Raw genomic sequence first — 18,856 nt, forward strand, 5'->3', positions numbered from 1 at the left:
CTCTGTTTCTTTTCTCTGTAACACAGCCACAATGATAGTACCTAACTCATAGGAATATTGTGATGATACTTCACCCAATGCTTGATAATAAAACACTCAAGAAGTAGCAGATTTTTTTCAATATGGCTTTCATGTGAATTTTGTTTTTTCATGTTCTGATTCTTTTTTAAAATGATCTATCTGTGATATATGTTGATGTTCAGCATATAAATGAATATTCAAGTCAGAATATTCATTAAAGAGAATGTCTAACTCTCCAATTATGATATAAAAATAACTTGCAGTAGAGACTGCTATTTGTCTACCAAATATCCATTCAACTCTTATTATTACTAATAGAACTCAGATTTTATTCCAGGTACAATGTACATAGCTTAAAGACTACATTTCCCAGTGTCTCTTGCAGCCAGACGGAGCCTAAGTTCCGACCAATGAGATATAAGAGGAAGTGCTGAGCAAGACTTCCGACAAGGCTCCTTAAAGGAAGCTTTTTCAGCAAAGTGTAATACTACTGACTTTTCCCTCTTCCACTTTTCTGTGGTCTATAATGCAGCTATGATGGCTGAAGCTCCAGTAGCCACACTGGACCAAGAGTTGACCTTGAGAATGGAAGCCTTGGGCTAGGCTAGGAAACAGAAACTCAGAAAGAGCTTGGGTCGTTTTGACTGTGGAGCTGCCATACTACTGGTAAAGAAGTACAGATTTATTTTATGTGAGAGAAAAATAAGCTTTGTATATTAGGCCACTATTACTTGGGGGTTTTCTGCTACAAGTGGTTGATTCTAATCCTAAAAAAAAAAAAGTTATATTTGAAATAGGATTTCTTCTAAAATAGGTACAATTTCTTACCCCTATATTCTTTCCAATTTCATGTAAATATTTGTATGTACAAATACTTTAAACTTGCAGGATAGCTTAAAGCATTTAAATGTAGCCAAAATGTAGTTAATATTAACTCAGAAAAATTGGCAGGAGCTGATATAACTCAGGAATGTTTTTTTTTCTTAATTGTAACAACATGTAAAAACAAAACAAACCAAAGCAAAGAACAATCAAATCTCAATTAGTTTTGATTATACAGACCCTCTTGATGATGTCTATGTCTTATGGCAGGAGAAGGGGGAGTAGATGTTATTTTGCTTTTTTTAAAAATCTAATAGTGATAAAATGGTACAACTTTTTGAAACTGTGTAATCACTTTTTTAGCCTATTCTAAGAATTTCACACAGGAAAGTATCCTAGAATGCAAATTGTTTCCCTAATACTAAACTTTATTAACTTCTCTGTCCATCAGTTTCCTCTTCTATAAAATGGGAACAATAAAAGCACTCAGCTGAGTTAATATCAGTTAAATGTTTAGAACAGTGCCTGACACCTAGTTAGCTACTATTTGTAACAGATAAATCACTAAATTCAGCTCCGCTTCTTCTTCATGTGGAAAATGGACAAACCATAATAACTGCATTCACATTCCTCATATGACAGCTAGCACACTGAAAGAGAAGTTCCTTGAAAGCAGGAATTTTGTCACTTTTGCTCTCTAGTGTATTCCCACACGTAGAACATGTAGGAGGAACTCATTAAATCACTGTAAAATGAACGAAACTGTGCTCTTGTTATAGAAGACTCTCTAAGAGCCTAAGGTATAACCTGTTTCTAGTTCATTATTCCACTCCACTTCATTGGATTTTTAATTTATCTTTTTACAATGTGTTTATATTCTACCTAAAAATCAAATTCAAAGTTTTGGATAAAAGAAATGACCTCTGAATTTTGTATCATTTTTCTCTATTACCTTTTTGCCATGTGATGCCTCTTTCCTTTTCATGTATCTGACGTAAAGTATTATACCTCCTTTTTTATTGTGGTAAAATATACATAACATAAAATTTACCATTTTGACCACATTTAAGTGCCATTAAGTACATTGTTGTGCAACCGTCACCACTATCCATCCATACCTCATTTTTTTAAAATGTAGCTTCTAAGCTATATTAAGTTCCATTTACTAAACATGAACAAGACAAATCAGAAAATGATTAACGAGGCTAATAATAACCATGTTCCTGTTCTGACAGTTATTTTTCCACTAAAGATTCAGTGAAAGTGATCTGCTATTAAGAAGGAAAATTAAAAGATATTTAAGTAGAGCTCTCTGATTTCATGAGATTGTGAGTCATGTGTTTTGATACATTTATTAGACGCTAACTGACTATTTGATATATATCTACATATTTGTCAACCTTTTAAATTTGAAATCTTTCTTAATCAGCCTCAGTGGAGCCTTCCACTCTCACAGACCCACTATAAAGGTAGCATTCTTCTGGATCATAGTTTGGGGAATTTCAGATCTACTCAAGAAGGGGCAGTATTTTTTTTCAGTTTATATTTCTGAATTGTGCACAGCAATAAAGAAAAAACAAAACTGATTATATCGCATTTCTGCCTTATTGATACAAGAAGAAAAACACTGCCAGATACAACTTAAACGCATGCTTAAGGCCACAGCTTAAGGCCTTGAATGATTTCTCAAATTCTTAGCATTTATCCACTAATTTTCAAGGATGGCTTTCAAATGCCCTAAGCAAATTTAGGCAAACACCTTGACCAGGTAAAAAGAACCAAATGTTATTATGTGACATGCTATTCTATGAAGAGACACTTTTAACACCCTCCAGAGAAAAACTACCCACCATTTTCCTAGATTTCATATTTATGAAATGGTCACACGATAAACACATGCTATACTACAAAGAGAAACTTCAATTCCCTCTAGAGACAGGCACTGCCACCATTTTATTAAATTTTGTTTGGCAATCACACTGCTAATTTTTCATATTATTGTGTTAGGGGCTCTGCTAGGTGCAACTAGGTGAAAAAAATCTAGACCAAAAAGACAAGGCCATTTGTTTTTTTGAACTAAATCATGGTGAATTTGACTCAAGAATTTTTAAGCAGAAATTAGATTTCAACACATCAAGCAATTTACTTACAAGGGAGAATGTTCGTAAGAGAAGTACCCATTCGAAGTCGAGCAAACTGCATGGAACAGTTTAGTAACCAAGGCAACAAGAATTGAATCTCTAATATTCCCTGGAACTAGAGGTGCCCAACAAGAACAGCTAATTTTGTCACTTACCCTTTTGAAGAAGATGAACTAACACCAAGCTGCTTGTGGTGACTCAGGTGAGCTTAAAAATTAAATATAAACAACCCCAAGGTTGTATCAACCTTACTATTAATGCTAGAATACCACAAGCAGTAAAAGGACCTTACCACAGCACTTTTTCTAATTCCCCACCCTCTGTGCAACAGCAGGGGTGTAGAGTGGGCATCTATTTACCTAATGGCTATTACCATTTTCAGCTAGGAATCACCTTAAGAGAACAGTCACACTGCCTCCTCTAGGAAATAAAGTACTTGATTTAGAGAAAAAGAACATATTTCTATATTATATCTAGCTTAATACTAATACTTTCCAACGTGCTTCACTGTTTAAGCACTTGCTAGAGGCAGTGGATTTATTTTCACAATAGCAAGAAAAATGTTTAACATGAGTATTTGAGACCTGGGGGTGGGGGGGAAGTGAGGAGAGAAAAGTAATAATTGTGGCCCAAATAAACAGTCAATTTAGACTGTAGTCTAACATAAAGACTACAGTGTAAACCTGTTGATTAGAGCTCTCTGGTTCCTGTGAAAGCAATAACAGTGTGGTGGGATGAAACAAATTTCAAATCTATTGATTGAGATTTCTCTAGAAATTACTGGTTTTACAGAGTTGTATAGGAAATAGGTGAATTCTTTTAATTCTACTCCACTACTCCTTCCGAGGTTCTCCTTGTTTTTGATGGCTCCACCTACTTAGATCTCATTAGGGCCAATACTGATTTTCTCTCCTTTTTGCAGTTCTCTGGTCTTCAACCCCCTAAAGAAAACTAACATCTTACATCACTGAGGTGTAACTTCCATTGGATAGCAGGGAAGTTGAAACTTCAGTTTGGCCATGTTGACGCTTAGGGCACACAGAGGCTAAGCCCACAGTGTGTCTAAATACACCCCTGTTAGGGATAAATGGATTCCAGGGATCTAGACAGAGAATTGGTTAAGCCAAAAGATCAAGTGCACTCATCCCAAGAAGAAAGCCACATGTGTCTCGGAGAAGCCATATAGTTTCAGGGTCATTCTGAGAACGCAGCTATACTATAGTCAGGCCAAATGGTCATAATGCTAAGAAATCTCAATTTCTGAAGAAGCATATTTCAATAAAAATAAGAACATTTGTTTTGTCAAAGGAAGGATCACTTCACATAGCTGTATCTGTAGCAGGTTTTATATAAATGAAAGACACCCTTACTACAATTAAAATATGATTAATTTAATATAAATGCATTTTGCACATATACAACTTTTAAAGAACAAGTTCATGGCTTAAGCAAGTCAACCTAGATTGTAAATATACTTTTCCTTTGACAAAGTTCCCTGGACAAAAAGAGACACCCAGCCATCAAGAGACACCTATTCATCTTTCCATTTAAAAGAAGACATCCAACCATAGTATAAATGAATCATCCAGCAACAAATCTACCATCAGAGAAATAAGAGTACAGTTTAAGAGCTCTTGCTGTGTTTTAGACCCTGGTTGATTTAGTTCATCTATATACATCTGACAAGGCACTCTGGACCATGGACTGGTTATACTGTGATGGCAAATTCAATCCAAGATTACACTGATTAGGCTAGTCTGAAGTTTCAGAAAGGAAGTAGAAGTTGAGGTGTTCCTTTAGGGGAAAAAAATGAGTATAGAATTGAAACAGAGAGAGGGAGATGCAGGTATTCAAGCAGAAGAAAAATAAAGTGAACACTGTGTGGAGGGGAGACTGGCAGAAGGAAAGGGTGAGGCAAGGAGATCAGATTGGAAAGTAGAAATCAAATAAGATGGGAGAGACCGAGTTGGTGAACAGCTTTTCTACAAGGTCCTTCACAAGGGTCTGTCTGAAAAAGGTTAACCTAGGATTTGGCACCCTGAGGCATAGTCTAATTCTGCATTTTAGGCGTCAAGGTACACTATCACTTATCTGTTAAAGCCATTGCTAAGTTAGACAGTCAAGTCCACTGCCAAATTTTTAATTGAATAGCTGTTTCCCCTAAAATTCATATTCACCCAGAACCTATGAATGTGATCTTATTCAAAAATAGTCTTTGCAGATTTAATCAAGTAAGATGAGGTCATACTGGATTAGGGTGGGCCCTAAATCCAATAACACTGGTGTCCTTATAAGGAGAAGGAAATTTAGATACAGACACACAAGGAGAACATCCTGTGACAACAGAGGGACAGAGATTGGAGAGATGTATCTGTAAGCAAAGGAATGCCAAGGGTTGCCAGCAGCCTCCAGAAGCTAGGAAGAGGCAAGGAAGGCTTCTCCTCTAGAGCTTCAGAGAGAGCATCACCCTGTTAACACCTTGATTTCAGATGTGCAGCCTCTAGAACTGTGAGACAATCAATTTCTATTGTTTTAAGCTACCCAGTTTGTGAAACCTTGTTATGGCAGCCATAGGAAACTAATATAGGGAGTGGAGCATTCTGAAATGATGATTTACAGAAATTACTCTGGCAGTGATGAGTAGAAGTTGAAGGGAGGAGAGGCTGGAACCAAAAAAGACCAGTTAGGAGAATATTACAGTAATTTGGGCTTGGAAGACAATGAGGATGTGGACGAGGCTGGTGACAGTGGATTGAAAACAAAGCCAAAATCTAGGGATGTTGAAGAGGAAGAACTGATGGTCCACAGTGAAGAAGAGCCAGACACAAAGACGTTTCCAAAGTTAGGTCAACGAGAAGGGTGGGGACTTCCCTGGTGGTGCAGTGGTTAAGAACCCGCCTGCCAATGCAGGGGACACGGGTTTGAGCCCTGGTCCAGGAAGATCCCACATGCCACGGAGCAACTAAGCCCGTGTACCACAACTACTGAGCCTGCGCTTTATAGCCCACGAGCCACAATTACTGAGCCCACGTGCCACAACTACTGAGCCCACGCACTCTAGGGCCCATGCTCCACAACAAGAGAAGCCACCGCAGTGAGAAGCACATGTACCGCAATGAAGAGGATTGACATATATACACTCATATGTATAAAATAGATAACTAATAAGAACCTGCTGTATAAAAAATTTAAAAAAATTAAAAAAAAAAAAACCCGAGAAGGGTGGAGCCCCTGGCAGAAATGGAGAGGATTAGGAGAAACAAATGAGTTTGCCATAAGGGGGAGAAAGAGAAAACAGCTAGTTTGGTTTCATATATATCAGTAGATATGTGGGCAGTTGAAAGTGGGAACTGAAAATTTAGGTGTTGGGACCTACAGAAAGAAATCTGGAAATCGTGAGCCTAAAAGTAAACAGCTGAGGCTCTGAGGACACTAGCTTTTCAAGTTGGTTAAAAGCAGCAGGAGCGCTCAGGGCCCAGTTCTGGAGTATCTGGGGAACGCTTTCAACAGATGGGAAAAGAGAGAAGGGAAGCTTGGTACATCCTTATTTTTCTCTCCTTGGAACAATTTTTCTGTCCTATGAATATTGAATGGTAATTCTACTGATTACCTCTTATCAGCACTAGTCTTTTCAAAATGTATCACGTCTCATGAACTTTTGCTTCTTATTTCTAAGATCAGTGGAATGTTATGAAATACATCTATACAAGACAGCCAAATCACATTATATATTCAGTTAATATAAATTAGGCAAAATTTATAACTTGTGAATAAATCCCTTATTTTCTTTTTTTCTTTTTGATTTTAGAATTGGGAAAAAAAATAACCAACCGTGTAAACTAAAGGGTCATATCTATCACTCTACTTTAAAAGCTCTTAACAAATAGTCAACTTGGAAGGTCAAGAAAAGTCTTAACAATACTTCTGTAGGAGGCCGTTCAATAAATGGAATCGAAACAACTGTGCAGCCACCTGTAGAAAAACAACGTTGGAGTCGCACCTCATAGTGTAAACCAGGATGAATTCAAATGGATCAAAGATATAAATGCAAAAGAGGAAACTATTCAAGTACCAGATGAAAACATTCTTTTGTTGGTTAAAAATTTTTACCAGGTAGTTGCCAGGTAGATGCATGGAACTGTTAAAGTTCTAAAACAACTTCAAAGCCAGAAGTTCAGTGGAGCACTTGGACAGGCAAAGGAGAGAATCTACAAGAGTAAATGATTAGCCAAGCCTCCACCAGGTGAGCCAAACATCCCTTTTAAAATCAAAAGCTCCTTATTTCTTTTGCCTTAAAAATACAAGTCCCTTTTATTTTTAAAACAATTGATAATCGTTTCCTAGAACTGTCACAGAAAGTATTAAATAGTGGGTGCCTTAAAACAAGAGAAATGCATTGCCTCACCTTTCTGGAGGCTAGGAGTCTGAAATCAAGGTGTCAGTAGGGCCGTGCTCTCTCAGAGGCCTCTTGGGGGGGATCCGTCCTTGCCTCGTCTGCCTTTGGTGTTTACTGGCAGTCCTTGGCGTTCCTTAGCCTGGAGAAGCATCATTGCGATCACATGGCCATCTTTTCTCTGTGAGTCTTCACATCATCTTCCCTCCCTGCGTGTCCATCTCTGAATCCAAATTTCCTCTTTTTAAAAGATTAAGGCCCACTCTAATGATCTCACTTGAACTTGATTTCCTCTATAAAGACCCTATTTCCAAATAAGATCACATTCTGAGGTATTAGGGGTTAGAATTTCAACACATCTTTTGGGGAGCATACAAGTCAACCTATTTCAACACACTTCAGTAGTATTACATCTGTTTAGCACATAAATAGATACAAAAAAACTGACATTCTCCATGCCAAATTCCCCCCTGCCCCAGAAGTAGCACAGCCACAGGCCAACAACTCCCCACGAGGAGGCTTGAGAACCCTTGGCCCCCCCCACCCCAGACTCATGGAAACAGAACCCTGAGGAGGGTGGGGCAAAGAAGCCCAGATGGGGCATTTTTCTCAAACACTCTCGAGATGAGAAACGTATTTTAAAGGCTTAACAGCATCTGGGCCAACACTCTTCAATGGGGCTTCAAAGTTTCACGTGAAAGAAAAATCAGGAAGTAGGTGCTTTTCTTGGATTTCAACCAGAGCTTCCAGAGGAGCAGTGAAAAGCTGGGCAGGGCTGACTTGGAAATTGAGTGCTCCAAAGAAAGCTCCCAGGGGGCTGCCACCATTCATGCGGGGGTAATTCTAACCCAGTCCCAAGGCTCTTATTATAGAAAGGTTGCAAAGTCTAAACCGCAAATCTTACCCTTAAACATAAGTATCTGTCGCCTCTCTGGGATGTCACCCATGCTTCCAAGTCACTTCCAAGTTATCTTTCATCACTGTGCCATGCTGAAACAGGCTGGAAAACTATGACAGCTTTAAAGTAAGGTCCACTGCTCTGATTACAAGTTGGGAATCAGAGTACTGGGTAGGATTGCCAAGTCCCTAGAATCCACAGGAACCTCCCAGAATAAAATGTGTTCCTTGAAGATGCTCCCAATTCCCAGACTGAGGTATTGTGCCCTCTCCTTGGCCCCTTGGCCATACCCATTTTAAGGTTTAAATTACACTCGTGAAGTGAAACCTTGCTGCTAGCCAAGTGAAGCCTGTTAAAGTCCTCAGAGGCCAAGTTCTGTACATGCCTCTGGATATTGCTCTGGCACTCACAAAAGAAAGGCTGGAAATGAGTCTCATGAAGGCAGCTGCTAGAAGGATGTCATAACAGCAGGTAGATTCTGAAGGGAAGTGAAAAAGAGTAACACCACAACTTTAAACATCACTTCGACTTTATGGAAAAATTGAGTTCTAACAGGGCTCAGAGATTTCTTAAAAATCATTAGTTTCCAAAGGCTTCTTTCATTCATTCATTTACTCATTCATTCAACAAGCATTTCCTGAGCTCGATTCATTGCTAACTTGTATGATGAGGATGAATATTAGAGTCCAGGAAGGTAATTACTGGATTCCTGGTGAACAGAGTGTCAGAAGCAGCCTTGAGCCCTGGAACGGCTAAGACAACCATGAAGTCTCAGAGATAACACAAGAAGCTCCAGAGAAACCTGAGCTTGGGGTTGGTGGGGGGCATGCCCAGAAAAAGTGAACCTCTCCCCTCTCCCTGGGGCCAAACAGCAAGAAAGAAACCCACAGTAAAATGATGGGGAGTCGGGGGCTCAGAAGGAAGAGGGGACTCATCTAGTATTGAGTACAGAGGGAGCTAGGCAGGAAAGGAGGAGAAAGGCCATCTAGTTTGCCACTGAAAGAATGAAGAAGTGGTTAAGGTAGTATGTTTCCCATGAGCTTGACTGTGAACATATGTCCCCTTTATTCTTCTTCCTGGGCCAGCAACTTCAGCACACTCATAACCCACTGAGATGTGCCTGGGGCTCAGTGAGACTGTCAAGCTTCTACTTTTCAGCCTTTAAAGGGCAGTGAAGAGCCCAGGGCTAGATATTTGTGCAAATATCCATTAAACAGAACTAGAACACAAACTTGAAGTATGAAATTGCCCTTGAGGTATATAAAATTATAGTGAATTTTGGAAAAGGCATAATTTTTAATAAATCAAATTAACGGCTTCCTGACGCAATTCAAGCTTCTGGGGGAAAAAATCAAATGTACTTGATTAGCACTGAAAAATAAGAATCAGCCAATCAATGATGCAATAAAGTGTGATGCAGAAATTAAAAATATAACAACTTTGCAGTCATACGTTTTTTCCTTTTTGACCTTCAGATAATGACGTTACATTTGTTGACAAGTGTCATTGTGTATAGGATAATAATGAATTAAGATTTAACAATCTCTTTTAAAACTAACTCTCCATCCATGGATAGATTATGTAAAGTGCTTCGTAAAGATTAACAAATTTCAGTACAAACAATAAAGAGAAAAATCCTTCTCTATAGCTAGATATCAAAAAGCAGATATGTAACACCTGTTATAAAAAAGCATCACTTGTCAGAGTGACGTAGGTAGGTTTTATCATTCTCCTTGCTGCTATTGTTTTTAAATTGCAGAGGGAAAAAAATTAATGTCGTGATGTGATCTTAAGCCAGGTCAGCTATAAGTACTTTACAGATGGGAACTTGATTATCATACTTGTATGATGTATTTTATCATAATGCTCTTCACGCCTTGAGTCTGAGTAGAGAGATATTACAAGTCAAAAAATATACCCTAGATAATTAAGAGAAAGGAAAATTCAACTTACAATCACCAACATTTGAAAATTCTGATAATACTCTGTTAGTAAAAACGTACTTCTAGAACTACTAGAATAGTCCAATGAACTGATTATTTTTATTAAAATTTATCATGCAAAATGAAGTCAACTGGGGGTTATGGTCCAAGATGGAGACATAGGAGACCTCTGAACTCAAAACTCCCACAGGCATACCAAATCTCCCCTACAAACAGAGTGATTTCCCCTAAAAGAAATCCAGAGACTAGCTGAATGATTCCTTCACTTTAGGCAAATGAGAAAATACCCTCATTGAAATGGGTAGGAAAGGCTGAGACACACTCTCACTGAAACTCCACACCCAAACCCTGGCACAATGCCATAAAATCAGAAGGAAACTCACAACTCCCAGCTTCTACCTGGGAAGGGAAGGGTTTGGTCCCAACATCTAGTACCCCAGGAATAGGCCCCCAAAGCACATTGCTCTGGAAGCCAACAGGGCTTACATCAACCACACCCATAATACTAGAGCAAGCAAATTGTTCTTAATGGACTCACTATCTTCCCAGGGTCCAGCACAAAAGAAGCAAACAGATACATGCATTTCCCAGTGTTTCCCTGAAAAAGGTCCATTTGCATACTTTAAAAGCTGTTACCTGAGAGTCAGGTTTCTAATTTAGCACAATCTAGGGACTGACTGATTCTCCCCAGAGACTGGGAAAGCAGGAGACACGATCTCTGCATTCTCCCTGTAGGCTGCTGCAAATTGCCAATATCTCCCTGGGAGGAGCTTGTACACACGTTTGGCACCCTAGCTTTTGCAGCTGCCACCTAAGGAATACATCCCTTGATCACCTGGCTCTAGTGGCCAGCAAAGCCTGCACTTGCCAGCCCCACAGGCTTTTAACAAACAAACAAATGTTCTTAAGGGGCTACCCTGCCAAGGCTCAGCACAGAGGAAGCAAACAGAAAATCCCATCACCCAGTCTTCCCCTAAAAGGGATCTATTTGTATACTTTAAAAGCTGTTACCTGAGGGTCCAGCTACCAATCAACCTGTATCTACATGCTCACTGAGATCCTCCCCTTTAGGATACTGACAGGTCTTGGCATACCCTCAACTCTTGGGAGCCTCTAAGAACAAAGAAGTCACCTTGGAAAATCACAAAGGTCTGAGAGACAACCAAGAGCTCAGGCTGGGCTGAACAGTAAGGTTCATCTCCAACATGAAACCACTCTGTCAAGACTGGAAGAGGTGGCTGTTTTATCTAAAGCACAGAAACCAATACAGAGAGTCAAGGAAAGTGAAAAAACAGAGGAATATGTTCCAAACAAAAGTACAAGATAAAACCTCAGAAATAGACTTTAATGAAATGTAAATAAGTGATTTACCTAATAAAGGGTTGAAAGTAATGGTCACAAAGACGCTCACCAAGGTCAGAAGAACAAGGCATGAACAAAGTGAGAAATTCACTAAAGACATAGGAAATATAAGAAAGTATCAAACAGAAATTACAGTACTGAAGAATACAATAACTGCACTGAAAAGTTCAATAGAAGGGTTCAACATCAGCTAGATCAAGCAGAAGAAAGGACCAGCAATTCAAAAACAGGGTAGTAGAATTCATCCAATCAGAGGAGTGAAAAGAAAAAAGCATGAAAAAGAGTTAAGACAGCTTAAGGAACTTATATAAGGACAACATCAAGAAAACCAACAGTCACATCACAGTGGTCCCAGAAAAGGTCAGTACAAGAGAAACTGAAAGGAACAGAAAGCTAAAGAAATAATAGCTGAAAACGTCCCTAACCTGGAGAAAGAAACAAACATCCAGATCCGGGATGCTCAGAGAGTTTCAAATAAGATGAACCCAAAGAGACCTACACCAAGACACATTAAAATTAAAGTGTCAAAAGTTAAAAACAAGAAGATAATCTTAAAAGCACCAAGAGAAAAACAACTTGTTACATACAAGGCTATCAATAGATAAGACCATCAGCAGTATTTCAGCAGAAACTTTCCAGGGCAAAAGGGAGTCACATCATATACTCAAAGTGCTGAAGAAAAAAAAAAAAAAAAACACCATCCAAGAATACTCTACCCAGCAAAGTTGTCCTTCAGAGTTGAAGGAGAGATTAGCACTTTACCAGATAAGTAAAAGCTGAGGGAGTTCATCACCACTAGACTAGACTTACAAGAAATGTTAAAGGTACTTCTTCAAGCTTAAATGAAAGGATGCTAATTGTAACAGAAAAACATATGAACATATAAACCTATAAAATAGGTAAACAACAAGGACCTACTGTATAGCACAGGGAACTATATTCAATATCTTATAATAACCTATAATGGAAAAGAATCTGAAAAAGAATTTACACACACGCATACACAACTGAATCTCTTTACACCAGAAACACTGTAAATCAACTATCCGTCAATAAAAAAAAGAAAGTATAAATCTTACTAATTAGGTAAATATAGAGTTAAATTCAGAATACTCTAATGTTGTAATGATGGTGGGTAATTAACTTATAGATCTAGTATGAAAAGTAATAAAAATGTAAATTGTGACATCAAACATAAAACATGGTAGGAGAGTAAAAATATAGAGCTTTAGAAGTTGTTATCAACTTAAAATAGAGTTATAAATATAAGTTGTTGTATGTAAGCTTCATGGTAGCTACAAAGCAAAAACCTATAATAGATACACAAAAGATAATGAGAAAGGAATCTAAACATACCACTAAAGAAAGTCATCAAACCACAAAGGAAAAGAGCAAGAGAAGAAAAAAGAAACAGGGAAATTACAAACAGCCAGAAAAAAATCAACAAAATGGCAATAAGTAAACACCTATCAATAATTACTTTAAATGTAAATGGACTAAATTCTCCAATGAAAAGACATAGAGTGAATGAATGGATCAGAAAACAAGATCCAACTGTATGCTACTTACAAGATACTCACTTTGAGTTTAAGGACACACACAGATAGAAAGTGAAAGAATGGAAAAAATATACTCCATGCAAATGGAAACCAAAAGAAAGTGGGGTAGCTATACTTATCTCAGACAAAATAGAATTCAAGCAAAAGACTTTAATAAGAGACCAAAAAGTCATTATATAATGATAAAGGGGTCAATCCAGTAGAGGATATAATATTTGCAAATATTTATGCACCCAAAATAGGAGCACCTAAACACATGAGACAAATATTAACAGACCTGAAGAGAGAAATAGACAGCAATACAACAATAGTAGGGAAATTCAATACCCCACTTTCAACAATGTGTAGATCACCCACACAGAAAATCAATAAGGAAAACATTGGACTTAAACTACATATTAGACCAGATGGACTTAACAGACTTTTCATCCAATAGCAGCAGAAAACACATTTTTCTCAAGCACACATGGAACATTCTCCAGGATAGATCGTATGTTAGAACACAAAATAAGACAATAAATTTAAGAAGATTGAAATCATATAAAGTATCTTTTCCAACCACAATGGTATGAAACTAGAAATCAAGTACAAGAATAAAACTTTAAAATTCACAAATATTTGGAAATTAAACAACATGCTACTGAAAAACAAATGGGTCAAAGAAAAATCAAAAAATTCCTTGACACAGATGAAAACTGAAATAAAACATACCAAAACTTACAAAATGCAGCAAAGCAGTCTAACAAGGAAGTTTACAGCTGCATTAAGAAAAAAGGAAAGCACTCATTACATTGAGAAAAAAAGGAGCTCAAATTAACAACCAATTTTACATCTAAGGAAATAGAAAAGAAGAACAAAATAAGCCAAAAACTAGTAGAAGGAAGTAAATAGCAAAGATTAGAGTGGAAACATGAAATCAAGATTAAAAAGACAACAGAATAGATCTTTGAAACTAAGAGCTGGTTTTTTGAAAAGATAAACAAAATAGACAAACCTTTAGCTAGATTTACCAAGAGAAAAAAAAAAAAAGATTGCAAATAAATAAAATCAGAAATGAAAGAGGAGACATTATAACTGATACCACACAAATACAAAAGATCATAAGAAACTACTATGAATCATTATACACCAACAAATTGGACACAAGAAGAAATTGATAAATTCCTGGAAATACACAAGCTACCAAGGCTGAATCATGAAAACAGAAAATCCAAACAGACCATTACTAGTAAGGAAATCTAATCAGTAATCAAAAACATCTCAACAAAGACAAATCTAGGACCAGATTGCTTCATTGGTGGATTCTACCAAACACTTAAAGAAGAATCTCAAACTGTTCCAAAAAATAGAAGAGGAAACACTTCCAAAATCATTTTATACATCCATCATTACCCTGATACCAAAACCAGACAAGGACACTACAAGAAAAGAAAATTACAGGTCAGTATCCCTGGTGAACATAGATGCAAAAATTCTCAACAAAATATTAGCAAACCAAATTCAACAATACATTAAACGAATCACACACCATGATCAAGTGAGATTTATTCCAGGGATTAAAGGATGGTTCAACATCCACAAATCAATCAACACACAACATTAACAAAATGAAGGATAAAAACCATATGATCATCTCAATAGATGTAGGAAAAGCATTTGCAAAATTCAACATCCATTCATGATAAAAACTCTCAACAAAGTGGGTGTAGAGGAAACATACCTCAACATAATAAAGGGCATACATAAAAAGCCCACAGCTAACACCATACTAAACAGTGAGAAATTGAAAGTTTTTCCTCTAAGATCAAGAACAAGACAAGAGTACCCTGTCTCACCACTCCTAATCAACATAGTACTGGGAGTCCTAACCATAGTAATTAGGCAAGAAAAAGAGAAAAAAGGCATCCAAATTGAAAAGGAAGAAGTAAAATTGTCTCTATTTGCAGATGACATGACATCAAACATAGAAAATCCTAAAGACTCCACCAAAAAACTATTAGAATAAATTCAGTAAAGTTGCCAGATACAAAAGCAATATGCAAAAAGCAGTTGCATTTCTATATACAAACAACAAACTATCAAAAAGACAAATGAATGAAATGATCCTATTTACAACTGCATTAAAAAGAATAAAATACCTAGGAATAACTTTAGCCAAGGAGGTGAAAGATCTGAACACTGAAAACTATAAGACATTGATGAAAGAAACTGAAGAAGGTACAAAGAAATAGAAAAATATTCTATGCTCATGGACTGGAAAAATTAATACTGTTAAACTGTCCATACTACCAAAAACAATCTGCAGGTTCAATGAAATTCCTATCAAAGTCTCAATAGCATTTTTTACAAAAACATTTTAAAAATCCTAAAATTTTATGGAACCACAAAAGATCCCAAATAGCCAAAGCAATCATGAGAAAGAAAAACAAAGCTGTAGGCATCAGTGTCACACTTCCTGATTTCAAACTATATTACAAAGCTATAGTAATCAAAACAGCATGGTATTGGCATTAAAAAAAAAGTAGATCAAGGGAACAGAATAGAGAGCCCAGAAATTAACCTGTGCATATACAGTCAACTAATATTTGACAAGAGAACCAAGAATACTCAATAGCAACAGGATAGTGTCTTCAAAATATGTTAGGAAAACTGGATATTCACATGCAAGAGAATGAAACCGGACCCCTATCTACACCACTCACACACACACACACACACACACAAAATCAATTCAAAATGGATTAAGGACATGAATGTAAGACCTGAAACTATAAAATTCCTAGCAAAAAACATAGGGAAAAAGCTCCTTGACATCAATCTTGGCAATAGTTTTTTTGGATTTGACACCAAAAGCAAAGGCAACAAAAGCAAAAATAAACAAGTGAGACTTCATTAAGAAGTTTTTGCATAGCAAAGGAAACCATCAACAAAACAAAAAGGCAGCTTACCAAATGGGAGAAAATATTTGCAAATCATGTATCTGATAAAGGGTTAATATCCAAAATATATGAAGAGCACATAGAGCAAAAAAAAAAAGAAAAAAAAACCCTATGATTAAAAAATGGGCAGAGGAACTGAATATACATTTTTCCAAAGAAGATATACAAATGCCAATGGGTACATAAAAATATCCTCAACCAATCATCAGGGAAATACAAATCAAAACCACAATGAGATATCACCTCACACCTGTTAAGCTGGCTATCATCAAAAAGACAATGGATAATAAGTGTTGGGGAGGATGTGGAGAAAAGGGAATCCTTGTATACTGTTGGTGAGATTGTAATCTGGTGCAACCACTGTGGAAAACAGTAAAGAGTTCCCCCCCAAAATAATGTAGAACTACCATAAGATCCAGCAATCCCCTTTCTGGGTGTATATCCAAAGGAATTGAAAACAGGATATCAAAGAGATATCTGTAGTCCCATGTTCATTTCAGCATTATTCGAATAGCCAAGATATCCAAGATATGGAAATGAACTAAGTGACCATCAACAGATGAATGGTTAAGGAAGATCTGATAAATCTATATCTACATAGATATATAATGGAATATTATCCAGCTACAAGAAAGAAGGAAATCTTGCCATCTGTGGCAACATGGATGGACCTTGAGGGTATCATGCTACGTGAAATAAGCCAGTCAGAAAAAGATTAATATTGCATGGTATCACTTATACATGGAATCTAAAAAAAAAAAAGTCAAATTCACAAAAAGAGAGTAGAAAAGTGGTTGCCAGGGTTTAGAGGATGGGACAAATAGGGAGAGGTTGGTTAGAGTATAAACTTTCAGCTATAACATGAAAAAGATCTGAGGAGCTAATATAAAACATGGTGATGATAATTCAAAACACTGTATTGTATAATGGATTTGCTAAGAAAGTAGAACTTAAATGCTCTCATCAGAAAAAAAAAAAGTAAATGTGTGAGATGATGGATGTTTAATCAACTAGATATAGGGAATCCTTTTATAATGTCTAAGTATATCAAATTACCATAATGTACACTTTAAATATAATCTTATTTGTCAATTATACTCCATTAATGCTGAAATTTTTAAAAATGAAGTCAATTCACAATCTCTGTTATACTGATAGCCATCTGAGGATATCCAAATGTTCTATGCAGGTTTTTGTATCATACAGCTAATTCCAGGTACTTCTACAACTGCTTTCTTACTGTCTTTCTTACTAATGATGTTTTCTATTCCCTCTATATTAAATTATTATTATTATTATTATTATTCTCAAACTGTGACCATATAAATGTAATATTGTCTATATTAGATTTTCAGTGTGAACTATATTTTTTAATGACAGAGAGTATTTGGATACAAAAAAGCTTTTCAAAATGTGACTTTATCAAATTTTCTGAAAAGTTTGACAATCATCTTCAAAGATGATTCCAGAAGACATTTTTCTTCCCTCATTTTTCATCTTTTTAAAATCAATGACTATTTTTATTCTGCTTGGTCAGACTACTAGGCTTTTGATTTACAACAGCTATATTCCAATAGCATATATATAATTTCATTTTTGCCTTTATAATTCTTTTTTTTTTAAACCATCAAGTAACAAGATACAGTCTGGTCCAAGGATTTTGGAATCATTCAGGTCTTTTAAACTAATATAATCAAGTTATAGAGTGGTTTTGCTACACATCACATTATCATAAATTTGTTTAGTTCTGGGTTTAACAATGGGATGTCTAAGCATGGACATAATATTTTCCTTCCCTTGATTTCCAGCTCCATTTTACTCCTAAATTCAGAAGATTATTGCCATGAAATTTTCATCCACTGGTAATGTATTTGAACTTAATTCTCATTGTTTCAAATGCCCTTCAAATTTTTATAATTATAAAAATGTCATGATGGAAGTCTACTGATAAGTATGAAAAATATATACTTGACTTCAACAGTGTTCTGGAACTAGTATTACCAAAACTACATTCAGGAAAATATACGCTTATAGGACAATAAAACTTAACAGTAACTAGAGTTGGCTCTCAGGGATATGATCCTTAGTTGTTTGTTTGTTTTTTCCTCTTCTCCCAAAGTATTTTTTTAAACAAAGGCAATAATAAATATAAAGATAAAACCTATAACCACATTACATGTAAATTCCAATATTTACTTATCATGGGTCTGCTTCACATGGGAATGCTAAGATAGGTAAGTGCTCATTAAAACTCCTAATTCCAAAGATGGCTGGGAATTTTTATTTGCCAGTTGGACTGAGTCTGAAATCTAAATATGCCTGTTAATCCCCATGTTTCCATGTAACCCAACCTCTGCTACCTAAATAGATGCCCTCTACCAAGTTTGGATCACAACATTGCTGGCTCCTTATTCAAAGGACCACATGTTTATATGTTAAGAAATGCAAATACATGAACTAGTATCTAAGGCCAGATATATGTTTTTCTTGGCCTATAATAGATCTCTAAAATGCAAGTACAAAACTCCACATTTATTTAGTTTAATAAAAAAAAAAGTCCCCTGCTTCATAGGTAATAACTAATTTAATCTATTAAAAGAAAGCACACAAGACAATCGCTGTCTAAATTCATTACTCATTTGATCTATAAGCCCAGAAAAAAAGATTTAACTTCCTCTTGCCTTGGTTCATCTACGTTAGCTCCTGAATGGATATGATGGGGCATGGAGGAGGTCATTTTCTAGTCTTGTTTCCATAATAACTAGAGTTCTTCTCCCT

At 36.4% G+C, this 18,856-nt stretch overlaps 1 protein-coding gene across 3 annotated transcripts in view; it reads right to left on the reverse strand.

Moving 5' to 3' along the window:
- The window catches only part of ESR1 (estrogen receptor 1), a 251,159-nt gene that overhangs the window by 134,078 nt on the left and 98,225 nt on the right, over positions 1 to 18,856 (reverse strand). The window lies entirely within an intron of this gene.

Source organism: Eubalaena glacialis, chromosome 12, assembly GCF_028564815.1.
Source record: "Eubalaena glacialis isolate mEubGla1 chromosome 12, mEubGla1.1.hap2.+ XY, whole genome shotgun sequence".
In the NCBI taxonomy this organism is placed as follows: Eukaryota; Metazoa; Chordata; class Mammalia; order Artiodactyla; family Balaenidae; genus Eubalaena; species Eubalaena glacialis.